The 20,648-nt window shown below is 49.7% G+C and overlaps 1 protein-coding gene across 2 annotated transcripts in view; it reads right to left on the bottom strand.

Annotated features, from left to right (window-relative positions):
- LOC122370283 (terminal nucleotidyltransferase 5C-like) overlaps positions 1-20,648 on the bottom strand; it is a 57,618-nt gene that overhangs the window by 25,924 nt on the left and 11,046 nt on the right. The window contains exon 1 of one of the 2 annotated variants that reach the window (XM_043345751.1): positions 447-614. The exons of the other annotated variant lie outside the window; for it this stretch is intronic. The gene's annotated coding sequence lies outside the window, so the exon portion shown is untranslated. Of the gene's footprint in view, positions 1-446; positions 615-20,648 lie in introns of those variants that run through there. 2 annotated transcript variants of the gene reach the window in all.

Here is a 20,648-nt window from a genome sequence, read left to right as displayed (position 1 = left end):
GAGAAAAAGGATGACACAACGCACCAATCATTTCCTGTGCAGCGTGCAACTGAAGCTACTTCTGTGTTAGGACGCCCCAGCCGCCTATACAAAGGGGTTTTCAAAGACAAAAATAATTTATGCCTCAGTTTAAAGGTGGACTCTTTAATGGACCATTATTTTGAAAACTTTGGAATGTTTTACGACGGTAAGATATATGCAGCCAGTAGCATTTTTTTCGGCTTCGATCAAAATATGGCGTTCAATATTGTGTTATGGAGCAGCACCCTGTGTGCGGCGCCGCTGAAGAACAACATCGACACGGCGAAGACGGCAATGGATCCACTCTTTGATGGAAGACTGGGGGAAAGATGAAATGAAAACTGGCCGATGAAGTCCGCCATCAGTAACTCTATTACATCAGTAGCTAACAGCTGGAGCAGTTACTGCTCGTCGCCGCCACTCACCAGTTCAGGCGCAGACCAAGTCGATAGGTACCGCTGTGAGCGCCGGAACGGAGACTCGGCTTGTGCGCTCAAATTACAGACAGACAGAGAGAAGCAGTTGTGTTGCACCGTCTGAACTAGACTGACCGCGCGCGCTGCTTCAGTACCGAACACCCTCCCTCAGCAGCAGCGCCCGACCAACTGCCGCCGCCTGCCGCTCCGCCGCCGCCGCCGCCGCGCCGCCCGCTGCCGCTGAGTGACGTCACACCCTAAGCTGAGTGACGTCACACACTGAGCAGAGCGGAGCGCCGGCGGCGGCAAGGTCGGCGCGCGCGCGGCCGCCCCCGCCCCCGCCCCCGCCCCCTCCGCTGATAGACGCACCCGATCGTTCCAGAATGTCACGCGTACACCGCCGCCGGCAGCCGGCGCTGATTCGTGACGTCATCGCGATCGATGCACAGGAGAGGGGGGGGGCGGTTCGCGCAGGTTCCGGCCACAGGGTACGTGGGCGGACCGGGGGGGGGGAGACCTCTGCCATACGGCCGGCGGCCGGGAGCCGCTCGTCACTGCGATATTGCTAGGAGCGGACGGCCGTGCTCTGAGCCGGGAATAGGGCCGCCTCTGTCACCGGCCAGGTCTGAGACCCAGTCCAGGGCTCCACGGCGCCCCGGGTCCGGAGTCGGCGGCGGGGGGGGGGGGGGGTCGGACACCCGGTGACGCCGTCATGTCCCGCCGTCCAGCGGCGCGCCGAATACGTCGCGGCGCGCCACGAATAGACCGGCCACCGTCGGCGGCTGCCACTCGGCGCGCCGCCCCCGCGGTCCGGAGCGGCACTGGGGTGAGGTCCCCCCCCCCGCGGTCCGGAGCGGCACTGGGGTGAGGTCCGTGTCCCCCCGCGGTCCGGAGCTGGGGTGAGGTCCCCCCCCCCCCCTGTCCGGAGCGGCACTAGGGTGAGGTCCGGAGCCGGACTGGGTTAGGGCTCAGAGCGGAACTGGAGCAAAGCTCAGACTCAGGGCGGCAACGGGATAAGGTCCCCGCCGGCAGCCATTTAGTAAAGTAATCTCGGCCAGCCAGACTGGGCTAAGGCTCAGGGCGGCACGGGGTAAGGTCCTTGGGACCGCCCTTGGTTCTGAGCGGCACTGGGGTAAAACTCAGAGCGGCACTGAGACAAAGTTCAGAGCGGAACTGGGGCAAAGTTCAGAGCGGGACTGGGGCAAAGTTCAGAGCGGGACTGGGGCAAAGTTCAGAGCGGACTGGGGTAAGGTCCGAGCTCGGTGTCACCGGTAACAAGCCGAATGTGTCGCCCGTGCGACGCCCGTCCAAAACGGGAGACTCATACCGCGTGGCTGCCAGGCTCTTACAAGCCCCAGTGCGGGTAAGCTAATGCTGGGAAAACTACGCAGAAAACAATCGAATGAGCCCATACTGCCGCGCGTATCGTCACTCACTTCAGATGAAGTTGAGCAGATAAATGAAATGTCTACTCGGGGCTGGGGATTAGGTATTTGTGAATGAACTTACTGTATGGCCGACAAAATGGAAGTCGAGCACTCCCGTATAGCGTAACTACAGTCTACAAGTACGAAATTTACAGGCATAATGAGCAACGTTTGCTGGAAGTGCTGGAATATTGTCCTGTAGGCAGGAGTTTATGCATTGTCTAGTCCGAAATGCATTTCGCAGCATAATTGATCATCAACCTTTAAGCTGACATAAGGGAGAGTGGGGCACATTCGTGCAAAAAAAAAAGATAAATCCATATGTCTGCTCTTGGGTTGGTGAAATGGTAAAATTGTTGATTGTAGTATGGAAAGGAACTATTGCAGATATTTTGTCTTTTTAAAAGCTCTAAAATTATGGCTTTTATTAGAAAAAGACTTTTGATAACTCTGAACGTCTGCACGAAACTGCCCCAGGTATGAAGCGCTTTCGTGCAAGGGGTGGGGCACTTCCGTGCACCCTGCGAATTTCGAGAACTTACCGGGCATTAGCAGAAATTTACCGAAAGAGATTGGCGGGGGGGGGGGGGGGGCATTTCGATTTCTTTCGACAAGAATGCATTGCACAACAAATATAGACAGAATGAGCTGGCTAACAAGAAAGTGCCAACTGCCGGCCATCGGCCCGCCTCCCGCCTCCGTGACCTCGCCAAGGTCGCGTGAATTACTTGTCACGACGTCGCAAGCAGCAACGACTCATTCAGGAGAGCGTCATAAGTGAAACTTACTACAGATAAAGTCACATCGCAAGAACGAAAAAAATTATACACAAATGTGCCCCTAGACAGTACGCACACGAACCTGCCTCACAACGTTATTTGTAATATATTTCAAAATTTCTTGTTAAAAAAAAAATGACACAAAAAAACAAGTTTACATCTTTTCCGTGAACAGCTTCTCCGTCGCCAATTTTGAAAAGCTGAACCACATTTCCGAGTCAGGATCACGAAAATGGATGCTGTGAAAAGTTTGGAAAGCGTACGAATAATACAACTTCGCATTTTTATCAAGCATGACGCAGATACAGTGCTGCTTTCATACAGTGAACAAGGGGCGATAATGATAGAAATTCATATTTTCATAATTGACCTTGAGCTCGTGCAGTCACTCGTGTTCCCATAAACTGCTGAAGCCTGAAAACGAATGTGCCCCATGCAGAAAGTGCCCCGCTCTTCCCTGCACCATAGTTTCACTCCTGTTATACATATGTACAGCTCTGTCTTGGCTCTGTCGGCACGCCTGCCGCGCTGGATAGGTTAGCGGGAACTCCTGGCGCTGTTGGGCCGCCCCTCGGTGCCCCTCGGTGGCCCGTTTGGCCCCGGGGCGTGTTACGTGCATCGCCCGGCGGCGGCGCGGCGCCCTCCCCCCTCCCCGTCCCCATCCCACTGCAGCGCGGCTGGCCCGGCCAGATAGCAGGCCTCATCAATTCGGCCGTCAGAGACTCGGAGCCGCGGCACGGGTCCGGTCCTCAGTCGATACCCAGTCCTCAGTCAATACCCGGTCCTCAGTCAACACCCAGTCCTCAGTCAATGTCCGGTCCTCAGTCAATACCCGGTCCTCGGTCAATACCCAGTCCTCAGTCAACACCCAGTCCTCAGTCAATACCCGGTCCTCAGTGTCAGTCAATGCCCGGTCCTCAGTCAATGCAGCAGACCAGTCATCAGCACTGGCTCAGCACTGGCCTGGGGTCACTGGGGCGGGCCGTTACTGGCTCAAAAACTGGCTCAGAGTGCTGGCTCAGCACGGCTCAGAGAACTGGCTCATTACTGGCTCATTATCTGGCTCCGAGTACTGTATCAGAGCGCTGGCTCAGCAATGACTCAGTACTGGGCTGGCTCAGAGCGCTGGCTCAGTACTGGCTCAGCACTGGCTCAGCACGGCTCAGAGAACTGGCTCATTACTGGCTCATTATCTGGCTCCGAGTACTGTATCAGAGCGCTGGCTCAGTACTGGGCTGGCCCAGAGGTGCCGCCGCGCCGCGCTGGTCCGGTGCCTGGTGAAAAGCGTCCCCGGCTGGCGCCGTGAAACAGAGCCTGCAGAGGCGCCGCGCCGGGCGCGTCACCGGCCGGCCCTATGCCGGCCGGCGGCGGTCCCTCAGCTGGGCCGGCAGTCACCCGCTCCCGGCGGCATTAGCGTCGCCACGGGGGGGGGGGGCCAAGCGGGACAGCTTGTCCCCCCCCCCCAACCTCGGACCGGGCACTCCCTGAGATAGATACAGATCCGATGAGATTTTGGAGTCGGGGAAAAATGGGAGTACCTTTCTGAGAATGTCTGTGAGGTCATATTTGGTTGGAGCGTGCAAATTGCAATTCAAACCAGAGTCAGAGTTGCAGTCGCCAATACCTTCAAGACTCCGACTCCAAACTCGGAATTGTCAATGCTGTGATTCATTCCATGTTTCTAGTTGGTTGTTAATTACATTTTATATTTGATTTTCATAAGTTTTGGAGTGCTGACACATACACATTCAACGGCACGTGGCACGTGGTTCTGGACTTTTCCGGCCACTTGGCGACATACCCATGGGTAGTGCACCGAATTAAATCCTGAAAAAAAAAAATCAGAATTTTTGGAGCAGCCGTTTTCTCGAGCATCAAGTTGTACTGAGCTCAGGCAGCTTTTGCCAAATTGTCAGGGAACTCAGATTTGTTTTTCAATAGAAAAACACAATTCTAAAGAACAGTGTTTTAACTATTGAAAACAAACCTTATAGGTAATTTTCGTTCAAAGCGTGACACGAAATCTTCGGGGCCTTTCTCAACTTTCCGTCAAATGTCTGCGACAGGCTCAAGTACCGTTCAAGTGCCGCAGGGCTCATGAGCTCGCTTTTCATGCAGGCTCCTAAGGAGCTCCACTGAGCTCTAAGAAGCTTTCAGAAGGCCCAAACCGGCCTCAGAGAATCCCACTGGTGTCCATGTTCTCTGAGAGCCCATCTTTGAGGACCTTATACATACGTAGACCTCTGAAGGGCCACACGAATCCTTGAGGATGCCTTCGAAAATTTATGAGAACTTTAACTGGCCTCTGATAGTTCAGCCGAACTTTTGAGGCGACAGACTTTGCTAACCCCAAGCCGGCATCTGAGGGGTCACAACTGACGTGTCCCTCTGAGGGCCGCAACACATGTTTCTTATGTCCCTACGCGGGGTCCTTAGAGATTCGACACAGACCCCGACGGTTCACACTGTTATCCGAGGGCTCCAGGCTCACATTGAGCCTAGCCTCTTAGCGCCCGCCGCCAACACTGGCTTCTGAGGGCCCCACCTTGGGCTCGCCTCGGGTTCGTAACCTTTGGTTCCGTTAAACATTTTTTTTGTTCGCGTTTGCAGCGCTTCCCTTCACACGAAAAACGAGAAACTTTTTGTTCACACTCGAGTGGACAAAACACTGGAGAAAAGACGAATTACTTCCAATGCACACTTCCAACATTCACTCTCAGTCTCCGCCGAATGCCCAACTTAGCTACAATCGGTGGCTGGGAAAGCCCTATGCATTTCACGTAAAACCTCTGCATGCATGCGTGAATGGAGGTTTTAGCAGGGTGATCCGATTAAATGGAGCGTTTTTCACCTTTCTTCTGGGCGATGATAATGAGCGACGAGAGTCTGCACAGGGGCCCTCTGCAGTGCGTCGGCAATCGCAGGCACTGTAATTATACCGGTCGTTTTTGTCCAGAAATTTCAAAATTTCGATTTTTTCTGTAAAAAAAAAATACATGTCATTGCTAGAAGGAAAACTTTGTCACAATCGGATTCCTCGCACCATTGCGCGTCGAATGAATGTAAAACGAGTGAGTATCGACTGAGGAAAGGCAAGATTCAACACAAAAGTTCATTTTGCCCCCCCCCCCCCACCCGAAAATCTCTGGCGACGCCTATGCCCGGCGGTCACCCGCTCCCGGCGGCGGGCGAGCCGGCCGAGACAGCTGAACCTCACTGACAGCGGCCTGTGACCTGTCGGTCAGCCGAGACAGCAGCCAGTCAGTCAGCAGCAGTCCCCTATCAGCCGCGACAGCAATCCCCTGTCAGCCGCGATAGCAGTCCTCTGTCAGCCCTGACAGCAGCCTGACAGCTGTAGTATAGTTGCTGTCGTACAGTTAGCTGTCGTATAGTCGCTGTTGCACAGTTAGCTGTCGTATAGTCGTCGTACAGTTAGCTGTCGTATAGTCGCTGTTGCACAGTTATTATAGCTGTTGTATAGTCGTTGTACAGTTAGCTGTCGTAAAGTCGCTGTTGTACGGCTCTCGCGAGATTAAGCGGTAGGTTTTGCACTTTTACATTTCCGGTTATAACTCAGAAACTAATCGATCTACGATGAATCCGATCATGGCCGGCTTGTGAACCAACAAGTCGATCGCATCTTCAACACTTAAAAGCTTAAGACGACGAAGATATCACCTGAAGTAGGGGAGAGTGGGGAAAGATGCCCAGGGTTTTACTATGTCAGATTTTATTCGAAAATGACGATCGGAAAGCAAAAACTTGGAGTTTCAACGGAAGCCGACATCATTTTTCTCCAAAAATATCACACTTTCGTGCCTGAAATATGATAACTTTTTTTGCTATTAAGCATTTCCCTGAAGAAGTGAAAGGGGGCATCTTACCCCACAGGGTGGGAAAGACGCCCCTGGCGTTGGGTAAGATGCCCCCCTGCACTATAAGTGACATAAATGGGCACGTGAATCGCCTGAACGAATCAGCAGTCCCTTCGAGCCTGCAGTAGACACCAAACGTCATCGTAAGGCCCTCAAAAGTAGTCGTAAGGGGCTTCAGAGGTCATCGTTAGGGCCATCATAGTCCACCGCGGCCAAACAAGCCTCCGTGGTGGCGTTCGGAGACCACTGTGTGGCCCTTATAGGTCTTCATGATGCTTGAGGGCCCTCGAGCCCATCGTGGGGACCTCAGATGCCAGCGCGGCCCGTGGAGCCAACGTGGGAGCCCTCAAAGGATGTCGTGAGGGGCCCTGGAGCCAATAATGGGGCCCACAGAGGCTGTCGTGAGGGCTCTCAGAGTCAGATGCCGCCCAAAAAGTCGCTGTATGGGCCGAGAGACCGGCATGGGAGCACCCGACCGTACTGGACTCTCAATAGTCCCAGATCGGCTTTTGTCTCTAATCACAAGTATGTAATAAATGATTTGACGGGATGCTTGAAGGACAGCCTACGAATTTAGGGGGCGTCTTTCCCCATCAGGACAGGGGGCATCTTACCCCAAGGTACCGAAGTAACATTAAATCAGTACAATTTGTTAGCCATAAAACTACACCTTGAAACAAACTGTTTGGGACACAGTACACGCATGTTAATGTATCACGACTATAGCAAGGGACGCAAAAATTATCTACCTTCTTTGATATTTATAATGTTTTGACACCAAAATATTTTTTGAAAGCAGCAAATAAAAAACATGCAATCACCAGCCAGCCGTTGCCCAACTGAGCTTCGCAAATTTTTGTGCAGTTAACAAGGCAGGCTTCCGCTTTACGCTAAGAACATTAATTTCCAGGTTCGATTCTTTGTTTCGCCGCTAGAGGGGGTGGGGCGTCTTTCCCACCCTGGGCATCTTACCCCACTCTCCCCTACACTAAATTTTCTAGGTGCAAAACCTACCGTTAAAACCCGCGAGACCTGTACTACAATTAGCTAGTTGGCTGTCGTAATTTCTCAGCTCGCCAACCGGCTCCGAAGTACAGTGACGTCACATGGGCCCCACGGATCGAGACATCGATGTGACGTCACACGGACCGAAACCGGGTGTGACGTCATAGCTCGGCGGGTGGTGTAAACAGCTCGATACTGCCGATCGGGGGGGGGGAGGGAGAGAGAGAGAGAGAGAGAGAGAGAGAGAGAGAGAGAGAGAGAGAGAGAGAGAGAGAGAGAGAGAGAGAGAGAGAGAGAGAGAGAGAGAGAGAGAGAGAGAGAGAAGAGAGAGAGAGAGAGAGAGAGAGAAAGAGAAAGAGAAAGAGAAAGAGAAAGAGAAAGAGAAAGAGAAAGAGAAAGAGAAAGAGAAAGAGAAAGAGAAAGAGAAAGAGAAAGAGAAAGAGAAAGAGAAAGAGAAAGAGAAAGAGAAAGAGAAAGAGAAAGAGAAAGAGAAAGAGAAAGAGAAAGAGAAAGAGAAAGAGAAAGAGAAAGAGAAAGAGAAAGAGAAAGAGAAAGAGAAAGAGAAAGAGAAAGAGAAAGAGAGAGAGAGAGAGAGAGAGAGAGAGAGAGAGAGAGAGAGAGAGAGAGAGAGAGAGAGAGAGAGAGAGAGAGAGAGAGAGAGAGCTGCAAGCCCAGCCCACCCAAACTCGCGCAGCACTGAAGTCTCCATATCCAGACAGCTGAATGCGCCGAACTGGCGGGAGGAACGCAAATATAACTCCTACGAACTCCTAAACAGGTGGGCGTGGGCGGCAACGGAGAGGTATCTGCCAGCCGAGCAGTCCACCGCTCAGTCCCTCCAGTCCACCTCAGTCCCAACTCCCAACCCTACATAGGGGAGAGTGGGGCAAAGCGGACACCCGTTATACTTCTCTCCACGGTCATGATGATTATGAGCATATTTAATTGACCGAATCCTCAATGTAATCTGAATAAAATGACAAATAGCAAAAATTCGGGTATGTTCGATCACAGATCTTTGTCAACCGATACCAGCAGGCGCCACAATTGTAGATATCAAAATACTTTTTGTTCAGTACACATGCACAACAGTAGATATGTCCTCAGGGAAAAGATTTATGGTCGCAGCAGTCAAACATAATATGTACAGGGAAAAAACTATACACAAGATTAAAGTGCGTGTGTGCCTAAGCATACACGAATTTAAGATGAAACAATACTTGCGGATCAATTAAATGGGCAGCAAGTTACACTCTTACCCTGGACAAAGTTAGGGCACATATAACATTTACACTGTGCGAAACAATTAAATGAGCATATTGTTACAAAAAACAGGTTAGCATTTATTGCTTTCACATCGAAGACTCATAGCAGCAAGATAACCACACATAAACTAGTACGTAGCTGGTTTTTCGCTTCCCCCAAAAATCCCCCTTTTTCCGTCGCGTCGATTTACAATTAATAAATTATGCGTCCGTCGCGAGAGAAAATCCTGCAGCACCTTTCGCGGCGGATATTTGCAACATTGCCCCCTTCTTAGCTTTCTAACCGTCCCGGAGAAAGCTCTAACGTGGCGCGTGGTATGGCTTTAACCGGTCCATATGTACAACAAGCTGCTTACCACCGCCTCCCTCTTGCACCCGATACACAACATCGTTAATGCGGGTGGTAATCACGTACGGTCCTTTCCATGGACAGGTGAGCTTCGGACTGATCCCTTTCTTGCGCTGGGGGTTGTACAGCCAGACAAGATCCCCGGGGTCATACTGCTGGTTTGACGCTCGCAGGTCATACCGCGCCTTCGCCCTGTTGCTCAGATTCTCAATGTTACGCCGGGCAAATTCGTGCACCTTCTGAATTGTTTGTTCCAGCGTTCGTAGGTACTCTGGAACAGACTGCTTTTTTCCTTGACTTTGAGGCAGTCCATAAAAGAAGTCGATTGGGAGGGTCAGCTCTCTCCCCAGCATCAGTTTGGCCGGTGTTTCCCCAGTTGCTTCGTGCATGGCGGACCGGTACGCCAGCAACAGCAATGGCACGTGCTGGTCCCACTCAGATGGATTTTCCTCGGTGTACATTGCCAGCTGATTCCCTATGGTTCTGTTGTATCGTTCCACCATCCCATCTGACTGGGGGTGAAGTGCAGTTGTTCTGGTTTTTGTGACCCCGAGCATGTCACACATTCCTTTGAACACGGCAGATTCAAAATTACGTCCCTGGTCGGAATGCAGCTCATGGGGAATTCCAAAACGTGATACAAAGCCTTGCAGCATCGCAGTTGCCACAGTAGTTGCCTCCTGATTGGGCAGAGCATAAGCCTCTGGCCACTTGGTGAAATAGTCCATCAGTACTAGTAGATATCGATTGCCTGCACTAGATTCTGGTAGAGGACCCAATACATCTATCGCTACCCTTTCACCTGGATAGCCAACATTGTACTGTTTCATTGGCGCTCTTCTCTTCACGGAGGGACCTTTCTTGGCCTGACAGATGTGACAGGACTCGCACCACTTTTTCACATCCAGGCGCTGTCCAACCCAAAAGAACCGCGCTCTGAGCTTGCCCATCGTCTTCTGTGTCCCCATATGGCCGCCTCCATGGTCCACGTGCAGCTGTTCCCACGCGTCGCGTCTCATCGCCTCGGGAAGAACTCGGAGCAGGACAGGGTCGCTGCCGGTTGCTGACTCCCACCTGTAGTATAGCACACCATCTTCCATTTTTAAAGAGTTCAACAGCCTCCAATAGCCTTTAACTTCTAGACTTTGTGGCGCCAACTCTTTCCAGTCGGGACGTTCCGATCTTGCTTTCATTATGGCGATGATTACTTTTAGTGCTGGATCCCGTTCCTGTTGTGTTTTCAATTCATGCAGGGAGCGAGTCGATTGGCTTCCGTCTGGACGCAGTGTCGTTCTTCTTAGTTGGTGCTCCTTTTTAGCCACGCCGGAATCCGACGGCTGGCTCTTCTCGGCTCGAGTGCAGTGTTTACAGTCTTCGGAACACGGCCTTCTCGACATCGCATCGGCGTTCCCGTGTTTCTGGCCTGCTCGGTGGATGATCTGGAAGTCGTATTCCTGAAGTATCTGTATCCATCTGGCTATCTGTCCTTCAGGGCTCTTAAATTTCATGAGCCATTGAAGCGCCGAATGGTCTACTCTCACGAGGAACTTCCGTCCATAGAGATAATGGTGAAAATGGCCTATGGCCTTTACCACTGCCAGTAGTTCTCGTCTTGTGACGCAGTAGTTCTTCTCAGCCTTGCTGAGCGCCTGGCTGTAGTAAGCCACGACTCTCTCCTGTCCGCCTGTCACCTGGGACAGGACTGCACCGACGCCGACATCGCTGGCATCTGTATCCAGTATGAAATCCTCTTCATTGTTCGGTAGGGCCAGGATGGGTGCAGTGGTGAGCCGGGTCTTCAGCTCATCAAAGGCCTGTTGACATCAGTGCTGCCAGATGGAGAAGGCTGTAATCCTCCAGATCAGTTACAAAAATCCTCCAGATTCCTCCAAATCCCATTGGCGGATCCAGAAAGGCGGTCTTGGACGCTGCGGGAGGGCATATCTCCGAAAAGGTTTCTCCAAATTCTAAAAACTCATCGGATTTCGATTCCTTTCGTTTAAAAGATACTTTTTATAATAAAAGTTGTTTAGTTTTCGTTTTATCCTTGAAAAAAACGAAAATTTTCTTCGATTTTGGACGCTGCAGGAGGGGGGGGGGAATTTGCGCCAAATGTCCCCCTTTGATCCGCCAGTAGTTCGGTACCCTCAAAAACATATGGTACAATCGTACACGAAATAGGAGGAACAAATAGTCACCATGATATTCGTGGATATAGCTATACAGACTGAGACATTCCAGTCTCACGGTGATAAAGGGCGGTGATATATCCTAACGGGTAGGGTGGAGCTGGGCAGGAAAATGTCTTTTGAGTCTTGAATGCGTTATATTTTTCCATGAAATTGAATATATTAACCCGCGCCCGGCTGGGGGTCCTGGATTTCCACGCCCTGCTGGGGGGGGGGGGTGTTTGAACACCCCCCCCCCTTGTAACTCGGCTCCTGGGCCACGTAGCGATACGCAAAACGCGGCGTTCGAAAGAGCGTCAAAAATAATGACGGAATCACTTCGGTCAATTTTTTGGTCAGGTCAAAGGTCAGGTCACCAGAGGTCATTGAAGGCAAAATTTCGCCGATTTCCAGGTCGAATGTCGAAAATTTCCAAGAAGCCAACGCATAACTCGAGAACCAATAGAGCTACAGCGCCGCGGAAAAGCGCATTCGATAGCCCTATTAAAGCCCTTTCTGAGTAATTCTCTCAGATTTGACCTAACGTCAACGGTTTTGCCTGCAGGGGGCAAAAACTGCAAAAATAGCCGATTTTTTTCGGAAACAGTTTTTCTGCAATAACTTTTGACCTAAGCCTTGTACGAGCTTACTTTTACCGGCATTGTGTTCCTCTTGTCAAGACGCATCGAATGAACTATAACTTGACCTTGAAAGGTCAACTTGAAAATTTGACCTCAGGTCAAGGTCATGACCTGACCGGAAAGGGTCATGTTGCATATCAGTCGATCCGTATCGTCGAGCTGAACACATCTAGAGCGTTTTCATCGCTCTAGCATGCCTCTATCAAAAGTTATTTGCGAAAAACTGTTAGACATCATTTGTGACCTAAGATGACCTCAGGGCATAAACAAGGGTCACGGACACCAGTTTCATGTTCAGTGTGTCTAAACCACTTGTAATTCGGTGTTTGGGAGTGTTTATAATGTCTTTTGTCCAAAAGAGGCGCATTTCAATTTTCTCCCATTGACTTATAATGGGGAGGTCGTAAAATTGACCTGACCTTAGGTCATCGATATCAAAATTCTGAGATATACATTTTGTACATGCTATTGCTCTTAGCAATCGCTGAAAGTTTCAAAGCGATCGGTCACTCGGTGTAGCTATGACAGACATTGAAACTTTTTATGAGGTGAGGTCACTTCAAGTGACCTGGTGACCTGACCTTGAATGACCTTGGTCTGAAATTTTCACAACATGTGTAGAATTGATGTATGATAAGGTGTACTAAAAACGGCGGCGCTCCGCGCCGCCGTTTTTGAGATATTCGCGAAAAACCACAAGGGGGGTGTTCAAACACCCCCCCCCCAGCAGGGCGCGGGTTAATCGGGCGACAAATCCTCCAGATTTTCCTCCAGAATCAAAAATCCTCCAAACGCGAAATTTTTCCGCAAATAGAGTTCAAAATCCTCCAGATTTGCGGAAATCCTCCAAATCTGGCAGCACTGGTTGACATTCCAGCGACCAGACGAAGGCACAGCGCTCCTCTGTCAGCTCGTGCAGGGGGCGCGCAATATCTGCGAATGCTGGCACGAATCTTCGGTAGTAAGAGCACAGCCCTAAAAAGCTTCGTACTTTTTTGTTCTGAGGCTGAGGCCATTGGGTGACCACCTCGATCTTAGCTGGATCCGTGGATACGCCCTTCGCGCTCACAGTGTGACCGAGATAGCTGACTTGTCGCTGGAACAAGTTACACTTTTTAGGGTTCAGCTTCAGCCCAGCACTCTCCAACTTCCTGAACACCTGCTCCAGATTCTTCACCATCTCTTCAAATGTGCTTCCGTGAACGATGAGGTCGTCCAGGTACTTGAGACAGGCGGTTGGGGGCACCCCTCGCAGCACCTGCTCCATCAGTCTGGAGAAGGTAGCCGGACTATTGCAAAGTCCAAACGGCATCACAGAGAACTCCCAGAGTTGATCGAGCGCCGAAAATGCCGTCTTCTCCTGGTCTTTGGGATCCATGCTGACCTGCCAGTAGCCACTCTTCAAGTCCAGAGTGCTGAACCAGGAGGAGCCAGCCAACGAGTCCAGCACAGTGTCGATCCTTGGAAGTGGAAACGAATCCTTCTTGGTCACCTCATTTAGCCCTCTGTAGTCTACGCAGAAACGGGTGGTGTTATCTTTTTTCTTGACTAAGATTATGGGGGCTGACCACGGACTGTTTGACGGCACGATGATTCGCTGCTTTTGCATTTCTTCCACGCATTGGGCTGCGTCTGTCTGCTTTGCCAATGGAATTCTCCGAAGAGGGATACGCACAGGACGTGCGTCGCCGGTGTCGATTTTGTGGTTTACAATCTGAGTCCTGCCCAGATCGCTTGGTCCGGCCGAGAAGATGTGCTGGAACTTCAGCAGCACTTTGTGCACCTTCTCTGTCTCGCTCTCCACTAGGAATTCGGTACTTCTGTCCATCAGTTCTTTCAAGTGATTTTGAAGTCTCTTCTGTCCGTTCTTGGTCGTCTTCAGCAGGTTTATTGCAACCACGGGATCAGCGACCTTTTCACACTGTCCCACGTGTGCTCCCCTCTTCAACTTCAGCGGCAGGTCCTGCAAGTTGAGCAGTTTTATGGTCGTTTTTCCATCGCTGGTTAGATCTGCCACAGCGTCTTCAATGATGAATTTCTCTTTGGAAGTGCTTTGTTCTACCAGCACTGGTCCCGACATTTTCACACCACAATTGATTTTTGCAGTCACGAACGTCTCACTGTGTTTAGGTAGCTCCAGCCCTTCATCAAGATAAAGTTTGTAGCAGATTTTATGGGAGTCAGCAGCTGTTTTCCCGATGAGTGGCACCGTTTTATCTTCCAGTCTCAATGTCCTCCTCTTACAGTCAATCGTGGCCTCGCCCAAAAAATCCATTCCTAGGATTCCGTCTTCCTTGACGTTCACGACAAGCGCTGTGAGTGGCCATTCATCCTGCGCAGCCGCCAGTTTCACTTGCAACTGACCCTGCACGGTCAGCTTATCACCAGATGCGGACCTCACTTGCCACTCCGTGGGGTTCACGCTTTTACCTGTGGCTCTGGTGATCTTTGAACAAATTTCAGGACTTATCACAGACACCGCTGCGCCACTGTCAATAAGCAGGTGCACGGGTATCCCATCGATTCTTCCGTCAACGAATAATCCATCTTCGCTACCATTGACAGAATGCAGAGTAAAGGCTTTGTCGTTAATGGAAGCCGAGCTCCGCCCACCGAACTCGGCTTGCACTAGTTTTCCGCGTGTTCCTGCTCCGACTGGCCGGGGCGTGCTCCCTTTTGCGTGTCCGACTGCCATTTACGGCAGTCTCGCTTCATGTGTCCCTGCTTCTGGCAGTACCAACAGGATCCGCTGAATCTGTATGGCTTAGCACCACATCGGCTGTCGTTTTGAGGAAGATGCTGCCTTAGTAGTTGCAGGACTCCCTTTACTTCACTTACTACACCTGCAAGCTGGCTAACGCCTGGCTCGGAAGCTCCTGTTGTATCTGGTTCTGGGAGAACTGTTGTGTCTTCTCGAATGGCGCGGACTGGTACGTTTGCAGCTGTCCTGTTGGCGCCGCCGCAGCAACTTCTGATGGCCTCCTCAGTTGCCACGATCTCCAGCGCCTCCTGCAACGTTTTAGGCTTCTGCCTGAGGATTTCCGCTCGCACTGGTGCATCTACTGCTGTGGTGAGGTGGTGCAGTGCCAGGGCGTCTTGTATCTCGCTGCTGGCGTATGGGTAGGCCAACATAACACGACGCTTCAGACTCTCCACAAACTCTTGTAGTGGCTCAGCGTCCCTCTTCTTCGTGCTGAGGAGCATTCTACTCTGCTGCTGCTGATGGCGGGCACCGAAACGGTCCTCCAGAGCAGCCACAAGCTTAGTGAAGCTCACTCTATCCGGTTCTGCCATGTTCGCCAGCACCGTTAACGCTTTCCCATCCAGACTGGTGCTCAAGAAGAAGGCCTTTTCCTCGTTAGACCAGTTGTTCCCCTGTGCCAAGATGTTAAACTGGGCCAGATATGCTTCCCAGACGGCAGTACCGTCGTACCTGGGTACTTTCTGCGGGTACCTCACTTGCTCATGAGCCGATACCGGTGCAGGTGTTTCCATTGGTACGAACGGTGGCGCTCCAACGGAGAGAGCTGTTGAGTCGCCAGTTCTACGAGTCTGCGCTGGTTGGTCATGTAAAAGCCGATCGAATTCATCCATTCTTTCGTTCACAGTCTTGATTTGATCCTGCATCTTCTCTATCTCCTTTTGGAACTCCCTCCTAATGGCTGTTTTCATGTCCGATACCTCCTGCCGAACCAAATCCATTTTCTCGCCGAGCGGTGCGATAAATCCGACTATGGTATGCAGCATGTCCTGCGTCTGCTGACTCTCCGCCGCAGACGGTGTCCCGTCCGGTGTTTCTCCAGACAAGTCGTTCATGAGGTCTCCTTCTCCGTTTCCTTCGATGGCAGCTGCTTCAATCTCACCACTAGCGTCACTCCAGTGATCCAGGTCGTCTAATGACGTCTCCTCTTCGCCGTTACTCGGTTGTTCCGCCATCTGAACATTGACCACCACTGCATTTCCCGAGTTTTGGGCATCATTGAACTTGTTGGTTCGACGTCGACTCTTCGATCGGGTTCTAGAGCTGACATTTTCTGCACTTGTAGACATCGTTTCTTAGTCACTTAGTTAAGTCAGTTACTGGGAATGATCAGCTACTACGCTACTTTACGCTACTGACCTACTTTTGTCTATCGGTGGTTTTTAAACTTAAGCTCCCAGACTTACGCTATTTTTTTTTTATCCCACTTCTGACACCAATTGTTACAAAAAACAGGTTAGCATTTATTGCTTTCACATCGAAGACTCATAGCAGCAAGATAACCACACATAAACTAGTACGTAGCTGGTTTTTCGCTTCCCCCCAAAAATCCCCCTTTTTCCGTCGCGTCGATTTACAATTAATAAATTATGCGTCCGTCGCGAGAGAAAATCCTGCAGCACCTTTCGCGGCGGATATTTGCAACACATATTATACATAAATGAACATTATATACGTAAATGAGCATACATGAGCGTATTATCATACTATGACTACTCATACCCTGGACAAAGTTAGGGCGCATACAGCATCTATGAAAACGATCTACACAATCACTTTTTAACGTGGTGAGCTCTTGAAAAATGCTAACCTACTTTGGAAGTAGCTGCCAGGAGGTGCTGTTATCGTTAATAGCTGGCATCCTATCGGCATAGCTGGCATTGAGGATTCGGTCAATTAAATATGCTCATAATCATCATGATGATTTTCCTCACTACGCTAAACTCTCTTAAATGTTCTCTCCACGGTCGTTCGAATGAGCCAGACCGGGGTTTCAGGCCCATCACCATTGTTCTGTGAAACACGGAAAAGCATTTCTTGCCAGGTTACTAACTATATTTACAATTTTTAAAATGCTATGTTATTCCATAACCGTTTGGAATTCTTATAAGCGTTCTTGTCCATGCATTGCATGGTTATGTATTCTACCAATTTTAATGTTTTTTTACCGCACTAATAGCTAAGCTGGAATATTTTTGTGTCGGACGGTATGCGCGGGGCAAAGTGGCCACCCCCCAATTGGCCATAAGTTGCTTCCATCTGGATAAAAAACATTATTTATATTCAAATGTGTCGTCATGCATTCATCTTGGCCACTTTTCAGTTGCATGAGTTACCAAATAATGCAATTAAATGTTTATTTCCATGAAAATCCTTTCTTTGTTTACCTACAGGTGGAAGATGTATGTATGTATGATGTATGTATTGACACCAAAAGCCTTCCACATATGGCGTGGCGATTACGGCTTGATACGAGATAATAAAGTAAACATCCATCCTCGCTTAACCTTGTCACCATCAAATACCCTAGTCGTACACGAGGCAACTATTTTGTTTCTCATATCGGGACTTGAGAAGACGCCGGTGGCCGCTTTGCCCCAGGGTATGGGGCAAAGTGGCCAATATGCATAGGTTTTAAGTTTTGTCAATATCTTTCATATGTAAACGCCTTTGGAAATAAAACGCAGTTGAAGTAAAAGGCAACTTAATAGGGATCACATTGGTATAGAAAGAATCTTTCCAAGTTTAAAAATCAAGCGCTGGCATCGTGAGAAGCGTTAGGGTGGCCGCTTTGCCCCACTCTCCCCTACTGTCAACATCAGTGCCAGGCCCAGCGCGCTTTCGGACCTCCCAGCGCCCGGCGTCACGGGCACAACATAATGGACCTGACCCGCCGCGGTCAAAGGATGCGATCGACTGCCACTGACCGGCCACTGACCGCGGTCCAGGACCAGGACGTACCGCCGCGGTCCCAGGACGTATACCGCCGCTGACCGCCGCGGTCACAGGATGTATAACGCCGCTGACTGCCGCGGTCCCCCTGTCATATCGTGTTGACCAGTGACCGCACCCAGTGCACACACAGTGCACAGTCCCCCTTTACCCCTGACCGGCTGCTCCGTTTCGGCGCGAGGGACCTACAGCACGGTGGCGCCAACTTTCCGCCGATCGATGAAGGCGGGTGACGTCACACCACTGGCGGCCGCGCAATGACGTCGTCACACGTTTGACGTCATCGCCGCCGGTCCGTATGGTCGTGTGTCTATTTTGGGGCGAATGGGAGGAGCTCTATCTGTTTCAGAGACGAGCATTGGCAGATAGAAAAAGGCTGCATTGTGCGACACAGGAGGGTAAAAAAAAATATCAACCCAAAGGCTTCAACAAATTTCATATCGATCCAGGGCCCAATCTTACCAAATGCCGTGAATGCGCATTCACGGCATTTGGTAACATTCACAACTATTCCACATTCACTTATTAATTCGTTCAGGCAGCATTCATAATCACGTCATTTAACTTACTTGACAAGATTAGCTGGGCGTAAATAAAATTGATATTATTGTTGATATTATTGCCGGTAATTGGTAAGATTGGGCATTGGTAAGATTGGGCATTGGCGCAATCTTACGGCATCGGTAAGATTGGGCCCAGGGATCGATATGAATCTAGGGAATCTTACCAGTGCCGTGAACAGGATATGGCAGCACTAACCTGTGTTACTACTTACCGGCAATATAAATATCAACGGTTTATTTTTATTTTCTTATCTCGTCAAATGAGATAAATGGCTTGAACGACTATGAATGTTGCCCGAACGAATGAATAAATGAACGTGGAATAGTTATGAATGCTACCAAAGTTCAAAATGCTGTGAATACGCAATCACGGCATTTGATAAGATTGGGCCCTGGATTCTTTTCTCTCTCTGTTGCTGAGCCATTCCTTAACAGTTTTTTATGAGCTAGGCATATATAAGGATTCTTTAAGACAGCCCGATCGTTTTAAGAGCACAAATGAATACGGCACGAGACGAGCAATAGGGGAGAACAGAAAGTTAAAAAGTACAGTCAAGAGTAGATGATATTTGCGGCTGGTCAGGGGTCAGCGTTTAAGGGTGCGTTTCACGCGTAACGCTATGAGAAACGTTTTTCGCAAATATCTAGAGCATCGTTGCTTCGATTGCCTTCGTTTTTGGATATGTTATGAAGGACGTTAACCTCGTCATCACAGAGTGGTTACCGTTGTTCTGCAATCCACATATACTGAGCAATTTAGACAAACATATTGCAAAATCAAAATTTCAAACGAATAGAACTCAATAACGGATTGTCGTACGACTGTGATGTTTGCAGTTATGGACTGACGAAGTTAAGGAAAACATTTCCTAGCAAGCCTTTTTTCAAATTTTGTACTATGTTTTGCATGATACAATTTTCATCTTGCAGTGCATTGCATGAAAGCCATGACAACAATTTCAAAAATGTGGCTGCTAGGAATCATAAAGACATCGATTCTCTACACAATCCTGTAGAGTGGATCATCATTGCATGCATCGCTATGCAGTTCTATTCATTTGAAAGTCATTGCACAGCTAGTTCATAAAATCGCCGAGAGATGTCTCTGGCTGTATGGCCCGCGCGTTTCGACGGTCCCCTCCGCCCGTCACTCAGCGGCGTTTGTTGACACAGTGTCACACCCATTAGTTACGGCGCTCCGCTGGCGTTCGGCCGCCGTCGAGGTGCTCTGAACCCTCCCTGCTAAGTTTCGTTGTGACCAGACGGGTCGGAGACTCATCCCACGATCTATCCATGAGCGGCGCCCAGCCAGGCGTCTCCTATCGCGCGCCCCTCACTCTTGATCGGGAGTACGCCGGGAAGAGCTTGTGAGAAACTAACAATTTTGAAAGATGTCACAAGTTTGTGTGAGTGGTATTACGAACAGCGAACAGGTACCTACCTTTTGACAATAGGTATTTGACCTGACCTGGGCAGTCACTAGCCCGTATTTGACCTGACCTGGGCAGTCCGTACTGAACATAAATAATGAAAACAACCAGCAATGCCTACAAATTCCATGGACACATAGACCCTGAGTGACGTGAGACCAAATATCAGTTCGACTGTTATGTCAAAACCCTCGCCCTGGCAGGGTATTTTTCATACACCTCCCCCGGCGTTTCGAAACTAAGCGTCATTCGTAGCTCGCTTCGCAACAAAGAGCAGTCGATTGCTCTCAACGAGTACTTACTCGCGATTGGTGGTATATTTTTTTAACCCTAATTTAATATTTGACCCAGTTATGGCAGGTCAAAGGTCAAATTTCGGGGAAAGCTGCAATTATCCAAATTACTTAGCCAATATTGGCGAATCTATGAAAGATAGCGACATGAAACCTTCATGACCGTGTTTCTCAACGAATTAGCAACTAAATGATGTGTAATTGATTGAATTTCAGTCAAAATAGCGTCTCTAGAGATAGTTTTTCACGTATCACTTTTGAAGTAATAAAGCTAGGCAAAAACTGCATAATAGCAATTAGCAGCATCGTAGTCCTCTCGTAATTTCGCCTCGTAGCATATATGTGTTGACTTTGAAAGGTCAAGGTCAAAGATTGACCTCGGATCACAAAACCTTAAGACGCACACTGGTGGGGCTATTTCCCCCCCCCCCCCCGTATCTCCGAAACTATTGGACGGATTCGCAAATCTCAAACGGCGTTCGATAGCCCTGTTGCCTTGAGAAAATTAATTTCATTGACCTCAGGATCACTGATGACGTCACAGGTCGGGTCAAAGTTAAAATTTTCACCGTTCACGGGCCTACGAACATTTTAGTAGTAATTTTTTAAGCAATTTGGACAATGCGTTATAACATTGATTAAAAGGCATTTTATCGAAAATCATCGATAAAGCGTTGGTTGCCTAGTACGGATGTTGCTAAAA

Source organism: Amphibalanus amphitrite, unplaced genomic scaffold (genome assembly GCF_019059575.1).
Source record: "Amphibalanus amphitrite isolate SeventyFive unplaced genomic scaffold, NRLGWU_Aamphi_draft 001118F_arrow, whole genome shotgun sequence".
In the NCBI taxonomy this organism is placed as follows: Eukaryota; Metazoa; Arthropoda; class Thecostraca; order Balanomorpha; family Balanidae; genus Amphibalanus; species Amphibalanus amphitrite.
Note: the sequence above shows the minus strand (reverse complement) of the source record. Positions and strands in the feature narration are given on the sequence as shown.